We start from the raw sequence: 16,140 nt of genomic DNA, 5'->3' as shown, positions 1-16,140 counted from the left end.
AATAATTTAATAAAATTTTCATTAAGTCAGGAATGGGTCCTCAATTTAATCAGATACCTTTTAGCATCTGCAAAGACCTGCCTTATTGCAAGAAATCAACTGTATACCTTCTTGGAGTTAAGCCCAGTTGGTTACGTTGTATTATTCTTTTAAGGTACTTCTAAATTCTTTCTGCTAATATAAGATTAAGGATTCTTATGAGGAGGAAAGAAGGGGAGGGGGAGAGGGAGAGAGAATCTGTTAGATGTTACTATCACATCCATGTGCTGGTGTCATAAAGGAATTTGCAGAGAATTCCTTGTTTTGTGTTGCTCTGGAACAAATTTAAATCATATTGGAGTAATCTGTTTCTTGGAAGAATGAAACAAAAAATGACCAAAGACTCCTTCTGTGTCAGAAGCTTTCTGGGAAATTTTGACAACATTCCCAATTTCTCCCACAATTTGAGGTCTATTTATTTCTTCTTGAAAAAAAAAAAAATCCAAGCTTTAAAAGTTATGGGTATAGTGTTGTGCAAAGTATTTTCATATGATGATTTTCTCATCATCTGCAGTCATTTTCCCTTTTCATTGCTTATTTTACGAACCTGTGTTTCTTTCCTCTCCTTTCTGTTCTAGCCCATATGCAGTATTGGTAAATGATTTATTTATTTAGTTGTCTTTGATGTTTTTCCTCCCCACAGAACCAAGTCTATCCCTTTTGTCTTTCTGCATTTTTCCTCATCTTAAAAAATTCCTTCCTTCTGTTTTCCTAACGTTTATTTTGGTTTTCACTGTCCTCACTTAACAAATGGCACCTTATTCACTTACTTCCATTTTTTTCTGAGTAATATAAATGTATACACTTTAAATATTTTTGTCTCACTAGTATTTTTTACATATTGACAATTGTGATTTTATTGATTCATCAACCTGAGAAGTATTTAATAGTTTTTGTTTTGTTTTTAATTTTTATATTTTAGAGAGAGAGTGGGGGAGAGGTGCAGAAGGAGGGAGGGAGGGAGGGAGGGAGGGAGAGAGAAAGAGAGAGAGATAGAAAGAATCCCAAGCAGACTCCATGCTCAGCAAAGAGCCTGACTTGGAGCTGGATCCTGTGACCCTGTGATCATGACCTGAGCTGAAATCAAGAGTCAGAAGCTCAACCAAGTGAGCCACCCACGTGCCCCAGTTTTTGTTTTGTTTCTAATTTTCTTAATTGGTTCTAGCATTGAATGCATTTTGGTCAGAGAATGTTACCTATAGTATTTCTACTTGGGGGAACTTACCAGGTTTTCTGTTTCAAAAAAATGATAAATATATGAATATCTATAGGTCCTTAAAAATATACATTTTATTATTTTTAAAATTGGGTATTTAACAAATGTGTCTCTGTTAATTACTGTTTTCTCTTTTTGGTCAATAAAGAAAGAGCGGTGTCACCTTCCACTAGTGTTATCTTTCTGTAAATGTATCTTTTATCTTCTGTAATTGTGTATTTTATTCATTTTTTAAAAAAATTTTAATGTTTATTAATTTTTGAGAGAGAGAGACAGAGAGTGAGTAGGGGAGGGGCAGAGAGAGAGGGAGACACAGGATCCAAAGCAGGCTCCAGGCTCCCAGCCATCAGCCCAGAGCCCGACGCGGGGCTCAAACTCACGGACTGCGAGATCGTGACCTGAGCTGAAGTCGGCCGCTCAACCGACTGAACCACCCAGGTGCCCCATCATATTTTTCCTCATAAGGAATATGAAATAATTATAACTGTTCTGTAGGTTTTAACCTGCATCATTAAGTGATAAAAGGCTTGCAGCCCAAACTCCCCTCTGCTTGATATTAGTATGAAGTTTCCAGCTGCCATTTTGTTTATTTAGTAGATCATTATGCTGTTTATTTTATTGGCAAGCCAATATATTAAAGTTCTTGTCATATGAATGTTCTTTTCTACATTTAACATCATGTGTTTTTCTTTGCTGTTACTATACCATTTGAAAAAAAATAGATTATTTGAAGTTCAAATAGCAATTGTAGTTATAATTTTATTCATTTATTTATTTTTAATGTTTTTTATTTATATTAGAGAGAGAGAGAGAGAAAGAGGAAGCGAGAGCAAGCTAGGAAGGGGCAGAGAAAGTGAGGGAGTCCGAAACAGGCTCCAGGTTCCAAGCTGTCAGCACAGAGTCCTGTATGGGGCTCAAACTCACTAGGCTTGAGATCATGAACAAACTGAGCCACCCAGGCGCCCCTAGTTGTAATTTTAAGCAATATGTTTAAACCTATGGCTTTCAAAGTATCAATTTTCACTTGAAGCATAGTTACTTCGTCTCATTTTGGGAAATGAGGAAATAAATGTATAATCGGAATTTTAGTTTGTAAGTGCTTACTGTCACCTTTCTTGTTCTAAACCTCCAAGGGTTGGTACACAAATCACTGTAACATTGACTTGGGCCATGCTTGTACCTCTAAGTTGGTGGTCCAGAGAAATACCCATTGCATTGCTAAAAATGAAACCAAGGGATTAGTAACCGCAATAATTGTGTGAGGACACACATTTTAAAACTTAAACTTCTTACGGACAACTTTATCTCTTTACCTGCAATGACAACAGAGAGACTGTTTCAAAACTGAAAATTGTTAGTATCAATGACCCACTCTTGCTTTCCTTGACTTCACACGCTTCAGGGACTGCACAGCCACTGTATGTTAGATTTCACGCCTACTTATCATGAAAATGCAAAAGAGGGAAATGCAGTCAGCCTTTCTCTAGTACAAACAACAGGAAAACAAATCCACTGGAAGATAACGCTCCACTCCACTTTGACAGAGGAAACCTGTCCTATATTGATTAAGCAATTACGTAGCTTGATTCCTTTCTTATTTTTTGAATGATAATATTCCTTATGGCATTATATTAAAACTTAACCCGTGGCAGGGGAATAGGGAGGAGAATGGGAAGGAAGTTTATTTTCCCACCCACCCAAATTGTGGCCAAACATAGTAGTACGTCACCCTGCCCTACGCTCAAAAGGAAAGTAATAGTCATCATTCCCATCTAGTTCCCAAGCACCAGAGTGAATTCTGAGAATTACACCATTTTCTCCACAGAGCTGCCTTTCTAGATGTGTGTGTGTGTGTGTGTGTGTGTGTGTGTGTGTGTGTGTGATATATATACGTGTGTGTGCACGTGTGAATCCTCATGTACACATGGATGCCTGCTAAAAATGTCTTGCTTCAAATTCTCTTTTCTCATGTAAACACATTCCTACTCCCGTCTTACGTTGAATTCTGCAAAGTGAGCCCTTGCAGTGCCCCATGCCTGCTTCAGCTCCCCAAGAATCAGAATCAGGAGGATCTAAGTCTTCCAAGGGACTTCTTAGGGTGGTGTCCCAGGGAAGTTTGCATGACAACACAGTGATTTAGGAATAATACATAATTTTTTCTCTCTTCTTTGGAAACTAAAAGGTTGTCTCCTTTTCTCTCTTTTGTTTCCCTTTTACTGTTACATTTTATTAACAATATACAAAGTATTAGAAATCTTTTGGATCCGATTATGATTTTGGTCCAGAAAAATGTGTAATCCCCAATGAAGAATATATTAAAAGAGCCAACTCCTTTCCAAAACTGTAGTAATCAGATGTAAGTCTATGAATAGCTTTTGGCTTGGCGAGGAAACTTGCTCCTTCACCCCATGTTTTTTTTGACTTAAGCTATAAACATAATAGTAATCTGTTTTGTTTATCAGTCAGGGTTCTTGCAAAAAACAGCTGGTACATTCAAATTGGATAATTTGAGGATTGCTTAAAAAGAGACCCTTGCAAAGCTATGAGCAGGGCCTAGAGAAACCCCAAGGGATGGTGCAGGACTTGGGGAAAGTAACTCTAAAAAAGCACTTTTGCTCCATGCCTGAGAAATCAAGGGGAGGAAATTGCTACTGGAAGAGGGAAAAAGGGAACTGGGCGAAGAAGGTTGGGGTCTTCAACTCCCTGGCCAGTTCAAGTCAACCCGCAAGGAGGAAACAGGTATAAAAGCCTGAACCTCACCCTGTTCCTCCCTCAGGTCCACTGGCGCTTCCACTGATCAATCCTAGCAAATCTCAAAGACAAGGGAGCCCATAACTCTGGATGTAAGTTGGCTTCTTGACGTGCAGTGTGGCAGAAAGCATGAAGAGATCTGGCACATTTCTATTAAAAGCAACCGGTGTCTAATCAATGGTATCGAAGCAGTGTTGTATGTTGACAGATGGTAGGCTCCACTTGTGAGCAAAACGTAACACACAGGGTTATCGAATCCCTACGTTGTACACCTGAAAGTAACGTTAACACGTGTGCCAACCCGACTTCAGTTAAAAAAAATAATTAATTAAAAAAAAACCAACGAATATCTATTCACCAACTACACTTGAGGAATTAACTTCCAAAATCTCACCAGCTACAGGGACTGGAATCCAAGGAGAACTTTCCTACGGAAATTGAGTCTCTAGGTTTCAGGACATTGCTATTGGAAAATGAAAGCAACTTGAACTTGGCTGGCATAAGGCGTGCACTCCAATACTGATTGCATCTTGGGCTAGATGACTTTGAATGAGTTCCTTCTGATCCCTGATACTCAATGGTATCCATCAGAATGGTGACAATAATCACACCTTTTTGCTTTTGTCGTGGGATGGCTGCTAGTATAAAATTACGTAGCATATACAAACAGGTTCTAGGTGTAATAAACTCGAATTTTAATTTGCTTTGGAACAACTTTTCTGAAGCCATGGCATTTTCAACCTTTTTACATGTCACACTTTCTTCCTTGGAAAAAGGAGGTCCTGTTGTCAAAGTCGTTTGGTCATTTAACAGTTTAGACATTTTGAGTGTGCAGAGTGTATACAAAGACTTTCCCCAGGGAATTTTCAATTTCCCTCATCACATCAAGGAAATCTTATAAACAATGTTGGAGAGAGAGAGACTGCTTTGCTCATTAATGACATACAGTTACCTCCAGAGACAGGGTCTGCCTTGCCAAGAATACTGCTGATCTGGCTCCAGCTAGGGAGATAAAGAGATGACGCGATAGGCATTGCATTAAGGACCCTTGAGTATTGTCTTCTCGGCTCTCCCCCTCTGGAGCTGGTTCCAGAGGTTATGGAAAGCCATCGAAACTGCAATCAATAGGTAATTTGGAACGTATGCTTAGGGACTAGTCAAACAACAAGAGAGATTCTCATTTGGGAGACTTTAACAAACCTTTTTAAGAAATACAACAAGTAGACCAAAAAATTTTATCTGAGGTAGACAAAAATGCCATAAAACAAAACAAACAAAAACTCATAAAGGATGGGGAAAAAAGAGAGAAACCAAAACAGGAAAATCTGTTCACTGTGAAACTGAGAAACACACAAAATGATAATCATAAAAAATGGGCTTAGAAGTATTTGATACAATATTAAATATAAAGGAACCAAATAGTTAACATAAGCCAGAGGAAGAATGAAAAAACACAGGCAAGGAAACTTGAAGAGGAATTAAAAGGTAGAAATAGAAATTAATTCTTTAAGGGGCGCCTGGGTGGCTCAGTCGGTTAAGCGGCCGACTTCGGCTCAGGTCATGATCTCACAGTCAGTGAGTTCAAGCCCCACGTCGGGCTCTGTGCTGACAGCTCAGAGCCTGGAGCCTGTTTCAGATTCTGTGTCTCCCTCTCTCTGACCCTCCCCCATTCATGCTCTGTCTCTCTCTGTCTCAAAAATAAATAAACGTTAAAAAAAAAAATTTAAAAAAAAGAAATTAATTCTTTAAAAAATAATAGCACAACAGCATATATACGTAAACTGAAATTGTTGCCTCTTTGAAAGTTCCAATAAAATAAACAAAACCTTTAGTAATTTGATCAAGACTAAAAAACAGTGGAATGATAAAGAGATCAAAATTTTAAATACAAAATTTTTTTTGAAAATAGAGAATATTTTTACACAAAGTAATTTTTTATTTAAAAACTTTTTTTAACATTTATTCATTTTTTTTGAGAGACAGAGAGTGTGAGTCGGGGAGGGGCAGAGAGAGAGGGAGACCCAGAATCCAAAGCAGGTTCCAGGCTCTGAGCTGTCAACAGAGAGACTGACGCAGGGCTCGAACTCATAAACCACGAGATCATGACCTGAGCTGAAATCGAATGCTTAACCAACTGAGCCACCCAGGTGCCCCAGCACAAAGTAGTTTTTAAAGCCAAAATGACTGACTTTCTTAGAAAAATAGAAATTAATAAGATTACCTTAAGAAGTTAAAAAAATAGAATAGTCCAGTCCAGCAGCATAGATAAAAAGCAAATACAATAAAAAACCAGGACCCAAACATTTTATGGATGGATGATACAAAATCATGGATGGATGATATAAATTAATAAGATAACCTTAAAAGTTGAAAAACAGAATAGTCCAGCAGCATAGATAAAAAGCAAATAGAATAAAAAAGTAGGACCCAAACATTTTATGGATGGATGATACAAAATCAGACTATAAGATTAAAAGAAGAAAACACAACAGTCCTGCTCTTGTAGAGAGTTGCAAAAACACGAAATAAAATATTAGCACGTTTTCTTATTGAAGAAATGATCACCAGAATAAGACTCGTTAACATTTGTCACCATAGTATAGAAAATATTAGAACTTCATTAAAAGGACCATACACATCATGATCAAAAAGGGTTTAACACAGTATTGCTAAATGTTGGAAAAGTAATACATAAATAGGTGACAAGAGAACAGTGTAGAGAATCCAGAATCCAGAATTGCATTTATATGTGTATGTGTCTGAGGGACTCTACATAAAAAGTGATGTTGGAAACACTGGCTTTCTTTTAAAAAATAGTTAGGTTCATACTTCACTCAATTTTTGAACATTAGAAAACATGGTAAGTATAAAACAAGAATAATAAACATTCCGACCAAAAAGGATGAAAATAATAATGATAGATATTGGGAAATTAATAATCTAATTGATCAAGAGAACAGACTGGACAATCTGGAAATAAATTCGTGTAGAAAAATGATGTACTACACCACAAATGGTATTTAGACAATTATCCATTTATTTTTTATGTTTATTTATTTTTGAGAGAGAGGCAGACAGAACAGGAGTGGGGGAGGGGCAGAGAGAGAAGGAAACAGAATCCAAAGCAGGCTCTGGGCTCCACCAAGCAGTCAGCACAGAGCCCGATGCAGGGCTCGAACCTACAAACTGTGAGATGGTGACTTGAGCTGAAGTCGGATGCTTATCCGACTGAACCACCAAGACACCCCTACAATTATCCATTTAAAGTGAAAAAGAAATTAAAGTTAGATCTCCACTTTATCCCATGCCAAAAATTAAAGAAATAATTTTAGTTGGATTAGTGAGCATGCTTAAAACAAAACAAACAATAGAACTTTGAAAGTGCTATAAGAAACAATATAGAATATATATTTTTATATATTTTGGGGATAAGGAATACGTTATAGGGAAAAGAATGCAAGGTTCAGAATCTCTGGTGAAAAAGATCAAGTTTTTCTATGTAAAACTTCTAAAACTTTTTGGGCATTTCAATACTGTCATGGTACAAAAATCTCCATCCACATGTGCTCTGTTCCTCTCATGGATTGTAACTGAAAACTCTAGACAAAATACACACAAAAAAACTACTTGAGACCATGAAAAGTGAAAAAAAAAAAAAAAACAGCTTGATTGTGGAAAGGAGTTGTAACCTGGAGAAGTAATGACATTAGAATGAGTTTCTCCTTTTTTTCTCTTCTCTCTTGTGGTTTTGCCCCAACAGCAGGCTGGTTCTCAAGTGCTACATCAGTGATAACTGTGAGCGGCTAAAATTCCAAGAAATATCCCATATATGTGGCTGGGGAGTGAGGAATACAAGTTTCCAGGGCCTGGAGTATGACAGAAGAACCCCAGAGGGTAGAGCTAGAGAAGGGCATGCCCCAATTCTCAGTATGAGTCTGTGCAAGTCTTAAGCACAGCCTGAAGTTGTGGGGGGATGTCTACACCCATCTCTCGGCACTCACAGAGCAGTGAGACAGAAAACCTGCCGAGATACAGAAGACCTGAATAACACCATAAACCATCTTGATCTAATTTACAGAACAAGGCATTCCAAAACTACAGGATACAGGTTTTTTTCCCCAAGTACTCAAAGAACACTGACAAACATAGATCATATGTGGGGTCATGGAGCATGTTTTTGTAGAAGTAAAAGGATCAAAACTACATAAAGTGAGTTCTCTTACTAGAAATAATTAAGTGAGAAATCAATAACAGTAACACATCTTAGGAAAATCCTAAATATCTGGAACTTAAATAATAGTCATGGGTTAAAAATGAAATCACGGGCAGGGGGCAGGGGTGCCTGGGTGGCTCAGTCAATTAAGCATCTGACTCTTGACTGGCTGAGGTCATGATCTCACAGTTCATGAATTCAAGCCCTCCATCAGGCTCTGCAATAATAGTGTGGAGCCTGCTTGGGATTCTCTCTCTCTCTCTCTCTCTCTCTCTCTCCCTCCCCTGCTTGCTCTCTCTCTCTCTCCAAATAAATAAACTTTAAAAAACGAAATCATTTTTATTTGAATTACAATGAAAATACAGAATTTCAAATTTGTGGGATGATGCTCATGCAATGGACACAGAATAAATAATACATTCTTGAAGAACAAAATTGGAAGACTCATGTTTCTCTATTTCAAACCTTACTGCAAATCTAAAGTTATCAATACCATATGGAACTGGTTTAAAACTAAACATAGATTAATATAATAGAATTAGAATACGCACACACATACACACACACGCATACGCAAACCCTCAACTTTATGGATAATTTATTTCCAACCAGAGTTATATTAGAAATTAGAAGAAGGATCTAAAAGCACCGACTTGAGTTTCACTTCAAGAAACCAGAAAAAAGAAGAGCAAAGTAATAATAAAGATAAGAACAGAAATCAATAAAACGGAAAATGGACAAAAAACTAAACAAAGCCAAAAATGGACTTTTTGAAGACAGCAACAAATTTGACAAAATTCTACCAAGATTAATCAAGAAAAAAAAGAGAAGAAAAATCACCAATATCACTAATTAAGAGGGTTAGCAATATTGCAAGCATTGTAGAACAGTAAGACAATTCTATGAATAACTTTATGCTAAAAAATTGGAATATGGCGATGAAAACATTTCCAAAAAATATAACATACTAAAATTAACATAAGAAAAAACATATTACAAACTGAGGGTTGATGGGAGGTGGGGGAGATGGGAAAGTGGGTGATGGGCATTGAGGAGGGCACCTGTTGGGATGAGCGCTGGGTATTGCATGAAAACCAATCTGACGATAAATTTTATTAAATATAAAAAAAAGAAAAAAATATTATGAGTTACTCTCCATCTATTAAGGCAAAGTACTTTGTTATCAAAGCCTTTCCAGCAAGACAAAGTCCAGGTCCCAATGATTTCACTGGTGAATTCTACCAAGCACTGGAGGAAGACGTAACACCAATCTTACTCAAATATATTTTTTAAAAAAGAGGAAGAGGGATCACTGCCCAACTATTTAGTAAAGCCAGTATGTATGGTCAATTGAGTCTTGACAAAGTTGCCAATACTATTCAATGGGAAAGTGATTTTAACAAATATTGTCGTATTGAATGGATATTCTGAGGGCAAATATAAGCATCAACCCCCACATTACATGATACCCAGTATTTAACTCAAGGAGAATCATAGACACAAATATAATACACAAAATGAGAAAACTTCTAGAAGAAAGTATAAGAAAAAAATCTTTGCAATCTTGGGGTAGGTAGTTACTTTTTAAATAGAATACTGAAAGCATGAAGCATAAAAGAAAAACTGGTAAGTTGGATCTCCTAAAAATTAGCAACATTTTCTTACTGAAAACCACCACTAAGAAAACATAAAATGGCGGGCCATGAAGGATGGGAAACTACTGGCAAACCAGATATCAAATGACTTGTATCCAGAATACATAAAGCACTCCTATAACTCAATTGTAAAGACTAAAAACCTCTAAAAAAAAAAAGTGGAAAATTTGAAGAGATTCTTTACAAAAGAAGCTATATTAGTGGGTAATAATCCCATGAAATGATGATCAATATCATTAGTCATCAGGGAAATGCATTAAAACCACATTGAGATACAACTGTATACTCATTAGAATGGGTAAAATTACAAAAGCTGACCATACCAAGTGTTGGCAAGGATGTGGAAAAAGTGGGACTTTCCAAGTACTGCTGGTAAGTATGTAAAATTATACAATTACAATAGAAAAGAACTGATAAGCTGTGGGCCTTAGCTACCTGTTCCCATTTATCATGAAACCTTTTAAGAGAGTCTACATTTGCTCTCCAAATTCTCAGGTTCCATTATCACTCAAGTCAAGCTTTTTAAAAAAAGTTTTTTTTAAATGTTTATTTATTTTTGCGCAAGGCAGACACATAGTGTGAGCAGGGGAGGGGCAGAGAGAGAGGGAGACACAGAATCGGAACCAGGCTCCAGCTGTCAGCATAGAGCCAGACATGGGGCTTGAAGCCACAAATTGTGAAATCATACTCCTAGCCAAAGTCGGACGCCCAACCAACTGAACCACCCAGGAGCCCCTCAAGTCAAGCTTTTAAATTCTTGCCAACTTCACTTAAGCCTCTCTTGTGAAAATGACCAACGAACTTCCTCTAGACCAAATGTTTCTAACCCTGTACAACTTATATGTTGAAATCCTGACTCACAGGAGGATGGTCTTAGGAGGTGAGGCCTTTAGGAGGTGATTAGATCATTCTTGGTATTAGTGCCCTTAGAAATCAGCGCTCACAGAGTTCCCTCACCCCTTCCACTATCTGAGGACACAGCATGATAACTGCTGTTTAGGAACCAGACTGTGGCCCTCCCCAGACAGAGAATTTCCCTCTATCTTGGACTTCCCAGCCTCCAGAACTGTGAGAAATAAATTTATGTTCCTATTATCTTGAATGGACTAAGATATATTGGTATTGAAAGTGAGGTGAAGCTTTAAAAAATACCTAAACAGCTCTGGAACTGGACATTGAGTAGATGCTGGAGGATTTTTGAGGTACTTTCTAGAAAAAGCCTATCTTGCCCTGAGCGAACCATTGAAGTTGACATTAGTAAAAACTCAGGAGAAGAGGAGAGCTATAGAGAAAGTTTCACCTTCTTAGAGATTTTCTCAATAATCCTGAACAGAATGTTGGTAGAAATATGGACAATGGTGTCCATTCTGATGACATCTGAGAAGGAAATGAGAACCATGTTACTGAAAATCAAAGACAAAGCAACCCTTCTTAAGAAGTATTAAATGTCTTGACTGAATTATTTCTGTTCTGATGTTTTGTGGAAGGTAGAATTTGTGAGCAATGAAATGGACTATTTAGCTGAAGTATTTTCCAAGCAAAGTGTTGAAGGTATGGCTTGGCTCCTTCTGACTACTCATGGTAAAATGTGAGACAACAGGAATGACTTAAAGATGGAATTGTTAAGCAAAGAAGGAAGAAGCAGAAGGAGATTCAAAGGATGAAGGAAGACTGTGGGCTTCAGAGGTTTATAAGACAAAACCCTATAGTCAGAGATGATCACCACCACCTCCTTGTTTTCAAAAAGGGAGGCCATCACTTCAATTCCCAACAGGCCAGATGGTCTCTGCTCAAGCTGTGGGTGTGGGGTTGGTAAGAGCCTTCGGGAGGTCTAACCTCAATTGGGGAAAGCCTCAGTGACAAGACTACAACCCTAGTGGGTCCATGAGGTGGGACTTCCACTCCAATGTGTCTGGAAGGTGGGACATCTGCCACCTCTGGACCTGGAGGGTGGACATCAAGCCAGAGAGGATGATACTTGAGCTTTAAAGATCTCATGGACTTTGCCTTGAAGCTTAGAATTATTTTGAGACCTGTTATCCCCTCTTTCCTATTTCTCCTTTTTGGAATGGAGATATCTATCTGCTCTGGACTTTCTGTACTTCCTATCAGTCCATATATGTTCCTGCCTCAGGATCTTTGCAACTGCTGCTACCCATCTCAAAGTCTCTTGCTCCAGGTTTTGGAATGGACTCCATGTTCTTCTTTAAATTCTACACTCAAATATCTCACAAGACACTTACCTGATGACTTTAAATAGAACGCCCTACAATCTTATCACTCTTAGCTATTCTTTATTTTACTTCAGAGAACAATATTTACTTTTATTTTCCCTCCACTCCTTCAGTGAAAGCCCCAGGACTTCAGGGACTTTGTATTTTCCATTGACTGATGTATTCTCAGTGTCTGAACCTGGTAGGTACTCAATAAATACTTGTTTTCTGTTGGTTTAAGACCAGCACTATTTATTTTCTGACAAGAATTATGTGGTGCACTCTCTCAAATATTTGCTATCCCTCCCTGTTGGAGGATTATACACCCTTCCCCATGGAATTTAGGTGTGGCTATGTGGCCCTGCTTGGACAGAGGCTCTAAGAGCCTACATGTGGCTCACCATGTCCTCTTTGTCACTGCCATAATAACCAACAATATTCTAGACAGAGGCTGTTCTGTTAGCCTGAGCCCCAGAGGAAATGCTGCAGAATAAAGCCACAGTTGGTTTTATGGATCTGTAGCATGCACAGTCAATATGCTTTGCTGTATTAAGCCACTGAGATTTGGGGACTGTTTGTTTCCAGGATATAACCTAATTTATCCTGACTGGTACAGACACCTAGGCAACCGTGGACAAAGAGAGGGCCCAAGAGTACCTAAAAGATATCTGACAAATTACCTAAGTTTGCCTAACCTGTCTCCTCCCCCCGAGTGCTTTGCCAACACCACGTTTTTGTTTTTTGTTTCTTGTTTTTTGAAAAAAATAAAAACCAACCGAAGAAAAGAGCAATAGAACATTCGTTTTGACATGATTAAAAATTATCATCTTATTTCTTCGTGTTTTCATGAAAAAGCATTATAGGAAAAAGTAACTGAAGTCTCTTAGGGATTTAGAAGCTATTTCCCAAACATGGAAGATCTTAAAATCAAATAAGAGACATAAATAGTACTGATTCCAAAGCTTTGCCTCATATTGGCTGAATAAGAGTCCCTGGGGCTAGTGTCTTCAAATCTGCAGTATTTTTTAAATTCCCCACTGATTATGATATATCCAGTCCCCAAACCAGCCCTTGAGGTAAATGTCTGTATCGCTGTAAGCCTAGGAGATATATAGTAAGAGCTCAGCAAGAGCCCCTACTCTACCCCACTTAAAAATGCATCCACAAGTATACCATCTATAAGGCTTCACTGATTGACAACACTTCCACTTGTCAGTGGAAATTTTTGTAGGGTAACTTTCCACAGAAGGAAATATTTGTTTTAGTTTCAATTGTGGTTAAATGGAAATGGTTTCCTCTGTACAAATTCTCAAGAAAGTGTCACTTGGATCCATTCTGGTAGGGATAGATAGGACTAACAGGGCCTTTATAAACCCAACACAATTGCTTTCTGTGCTGACACTGTGAGACAGACTTGGATCGAGCAAGAGGATTTCCTTTATAAAATCACAACAGGAGTTAGTGGTTTCTATCGTCCTGAGCTATAATTCATATAAAGTCGTAGCAGTTACCAAGAGTCCCATAGGAAACACCAGAATTTTGTTACGTGCTAGGGTCGGATGTGAAGAAAGAACGTGAATGCCACGTGGATATTTCCAAACATAGGCAACATAATCAAGTCTTGCCTCTGACATCAGAAGGCGTTTTATCCCCATCTATGCCTCGCCCCAGGATTCCCTCCTTCACAAGCGATGAAGAAATGAAAGAAATTTGACTTTGAAGTCAGGGATGAAAGTCTCACAGAATGAACACAATGGAGGCGAGGGCATTTGTGCTACCACCAGTTAGAGAAAACACACTTCTCTAACAACGCCGTGACATCAAACCAGAAATCGTATACCAGTTTGTAAGGTGGCGTTCACTTTTAGGAGCAAGAGACAATCAGAGAGACAAATCCCTGTCCAAAGTGAGCCACGTAGGTCAGTCAGGGTCATCAAACCCGAAGCAAGAGCTGGAGTGATACCGTTTGCTGGATAGCAAGGGTCGGTCTGTGTGCTTCTGCAGGGAGTCTCAGCCTCATGGATATACACGTGGCCTTCAAGGAGAATCAGATAAACATCTACCATTGCTCACACAAGAAGGCAACTGGTCTACCACATCTTGGCTCCTTGGCCTTCATCTGTAGTCACACAAACACACAGGAGATTTTGCTTTCCCATGAAGTCACTAATTGCTAGTTATTTCAAGTCCTAGCATCACTACAAAGAAAAATAAATTCCTTCCTGGCACCCTCTTAAAAGAATAATTTCAAGTGGATTAGGTTCCTTTAATCTAGATGAACATAATAATACCTTCTTCTTCTTTTTTTTTTTTAACCATCCTTCAATCAAATCCCTCCCCATCCCATGCCTTCTTCATTCCCACTTAAAGATAGCTTTTATCTCTTGGATTTTATGACTAAATGCTGCCAACACGAGGCCAGAGTACAGATTTTAGCAAATTACCTGCATCATTTGGAATAGTTCACGAATTCAAACACAAATGTTTGAATTATTCAGAAAACTGAGGAGCTAAATATACTTTATATGCATGCAGAGAGAGAGAGAGAGACAGACAGACAGACAAAGTGACAGACGCATAGGATATACAGACTATTCCCTACGGCTCTAGATTACCAGTTGATTCTGCTGTTTTGCCATTTTTCTACTCACGTTAAACTGTGAATCGAAAGAAGCTGAGAGATGACTAGAATATTTTACAAGTTTCTGTTTTTCTGGAATTTTAATTTAAATTGTTTGTCAACTATCCATTGTTTTATATGTGGCCCCCTCCTCATTATTTCAAATGACTTATCTTAATACTTAACAGTTCAGGTATTTATCACAGGCTATACGCACCTAAATAGAGCTAGATAACATGACTGAAAAAGTGTGAAAATTCAGGTCTTAAATCTAGCCTACTGTGCACACTCCCTGTGGCTTCTGATCCACACAACTGCCCCCACAAACTTCAGGGTCTCCTCAAAAATGGTCGATGAAGCAATGTCGTCTCTCTCTAGAGAGATTTTCTTGATTTTCCTGAAACCTTCCAAACATCCACTTTACCTAGTGGAAATGTTACTTTATTTAGGTAAATTTGTGAAGAACAGAGACATTTCAGTTCTTATTTCTTATTTATCTGTAAGATCCAAGGGGGAAAAAAGAGAAGGAAAAAGATTTCAGTTCAAAGAGTTATAGTTTTGCTATGTTGTTATTTGCTAACCTATGCTACTTTTGACATCTCAGAGAATAATTAAAAAAAAATCACTCACCACATCCTCTATCATGTTTCTTAGTACTTCACAGTCTTTTTTTCACTTGTAGTATTTTAACTTATTACATAATTTTTATGTTATGGTTTTTAATGTTGTATTTCCCATTAACCTACATATGAGTTCCATGAAGGCAAGAGGGTGCCTGTCTCATTCACTTTTGAAGTAAATGCATAAATTGATTTGAAAAGGTGACTGACTCAGAATAATTAGACCAAACTATACAATGGGAACAGAGACACCTTTTGTGTTCTTAGTGAACACAAATTGTTGTAGACATTTACAGGGCTTAATCCTTAGTGCATGGATCAAAGACCTGATACCATCAAGAGAGTGGTTTGAAAGTTGAGTGGTTTTTTGTTTTTTGTTTTTTGCTAACTTTTATGAAGTTTCCAGAAATAATGATTCAAGGAGAACAGTGAACGAATGTACTTACTGTTCTGCACATATACAATAAGTTTCTGAGAATTTTAGAAAGCGCTAGGACATCCTGAGAAGTTTGATATAGCATCAGTACATTAAGAATCCTTGTCATCATTTTGGGCATTAGTAAATCTTCATCATTTTGAAATTGGAACTATGGGTCAACAACTAGGAAGGGGCGGAGATTATAACTTACATACAAACAAGTTAGCTTGCCATAGTTTCATGGAGGTTAGCAGAAGACACAAGTCCTTTGGATCAGAGACAAAGAACAGCTAATTATTATTACACACAGAAATAGCATTACCATTTCTATGCTATTAGCCCTAGGTCCCACAGGGCACTGTGAAGAAAGCCATAATCCACCAGCACATGCAGTG

This window comes from Panthera uncia (assembly GCF_023721935.1).
Source record: "Panthera uncia isolate 11264 chromosome A1 unlocalized genomic scaffold, Puncia_PCG_1.0 HiC_scaffold_17, whole genome shotgun sequence".
Lineage (NCBI taxonomy): Eukaryota > Metazoa > Chordata > Mammalia > Carnivora > Felidae > Panthera > Panthera uncia.
Note: the sequence above shows the minus strand (reverse complement) of the source record.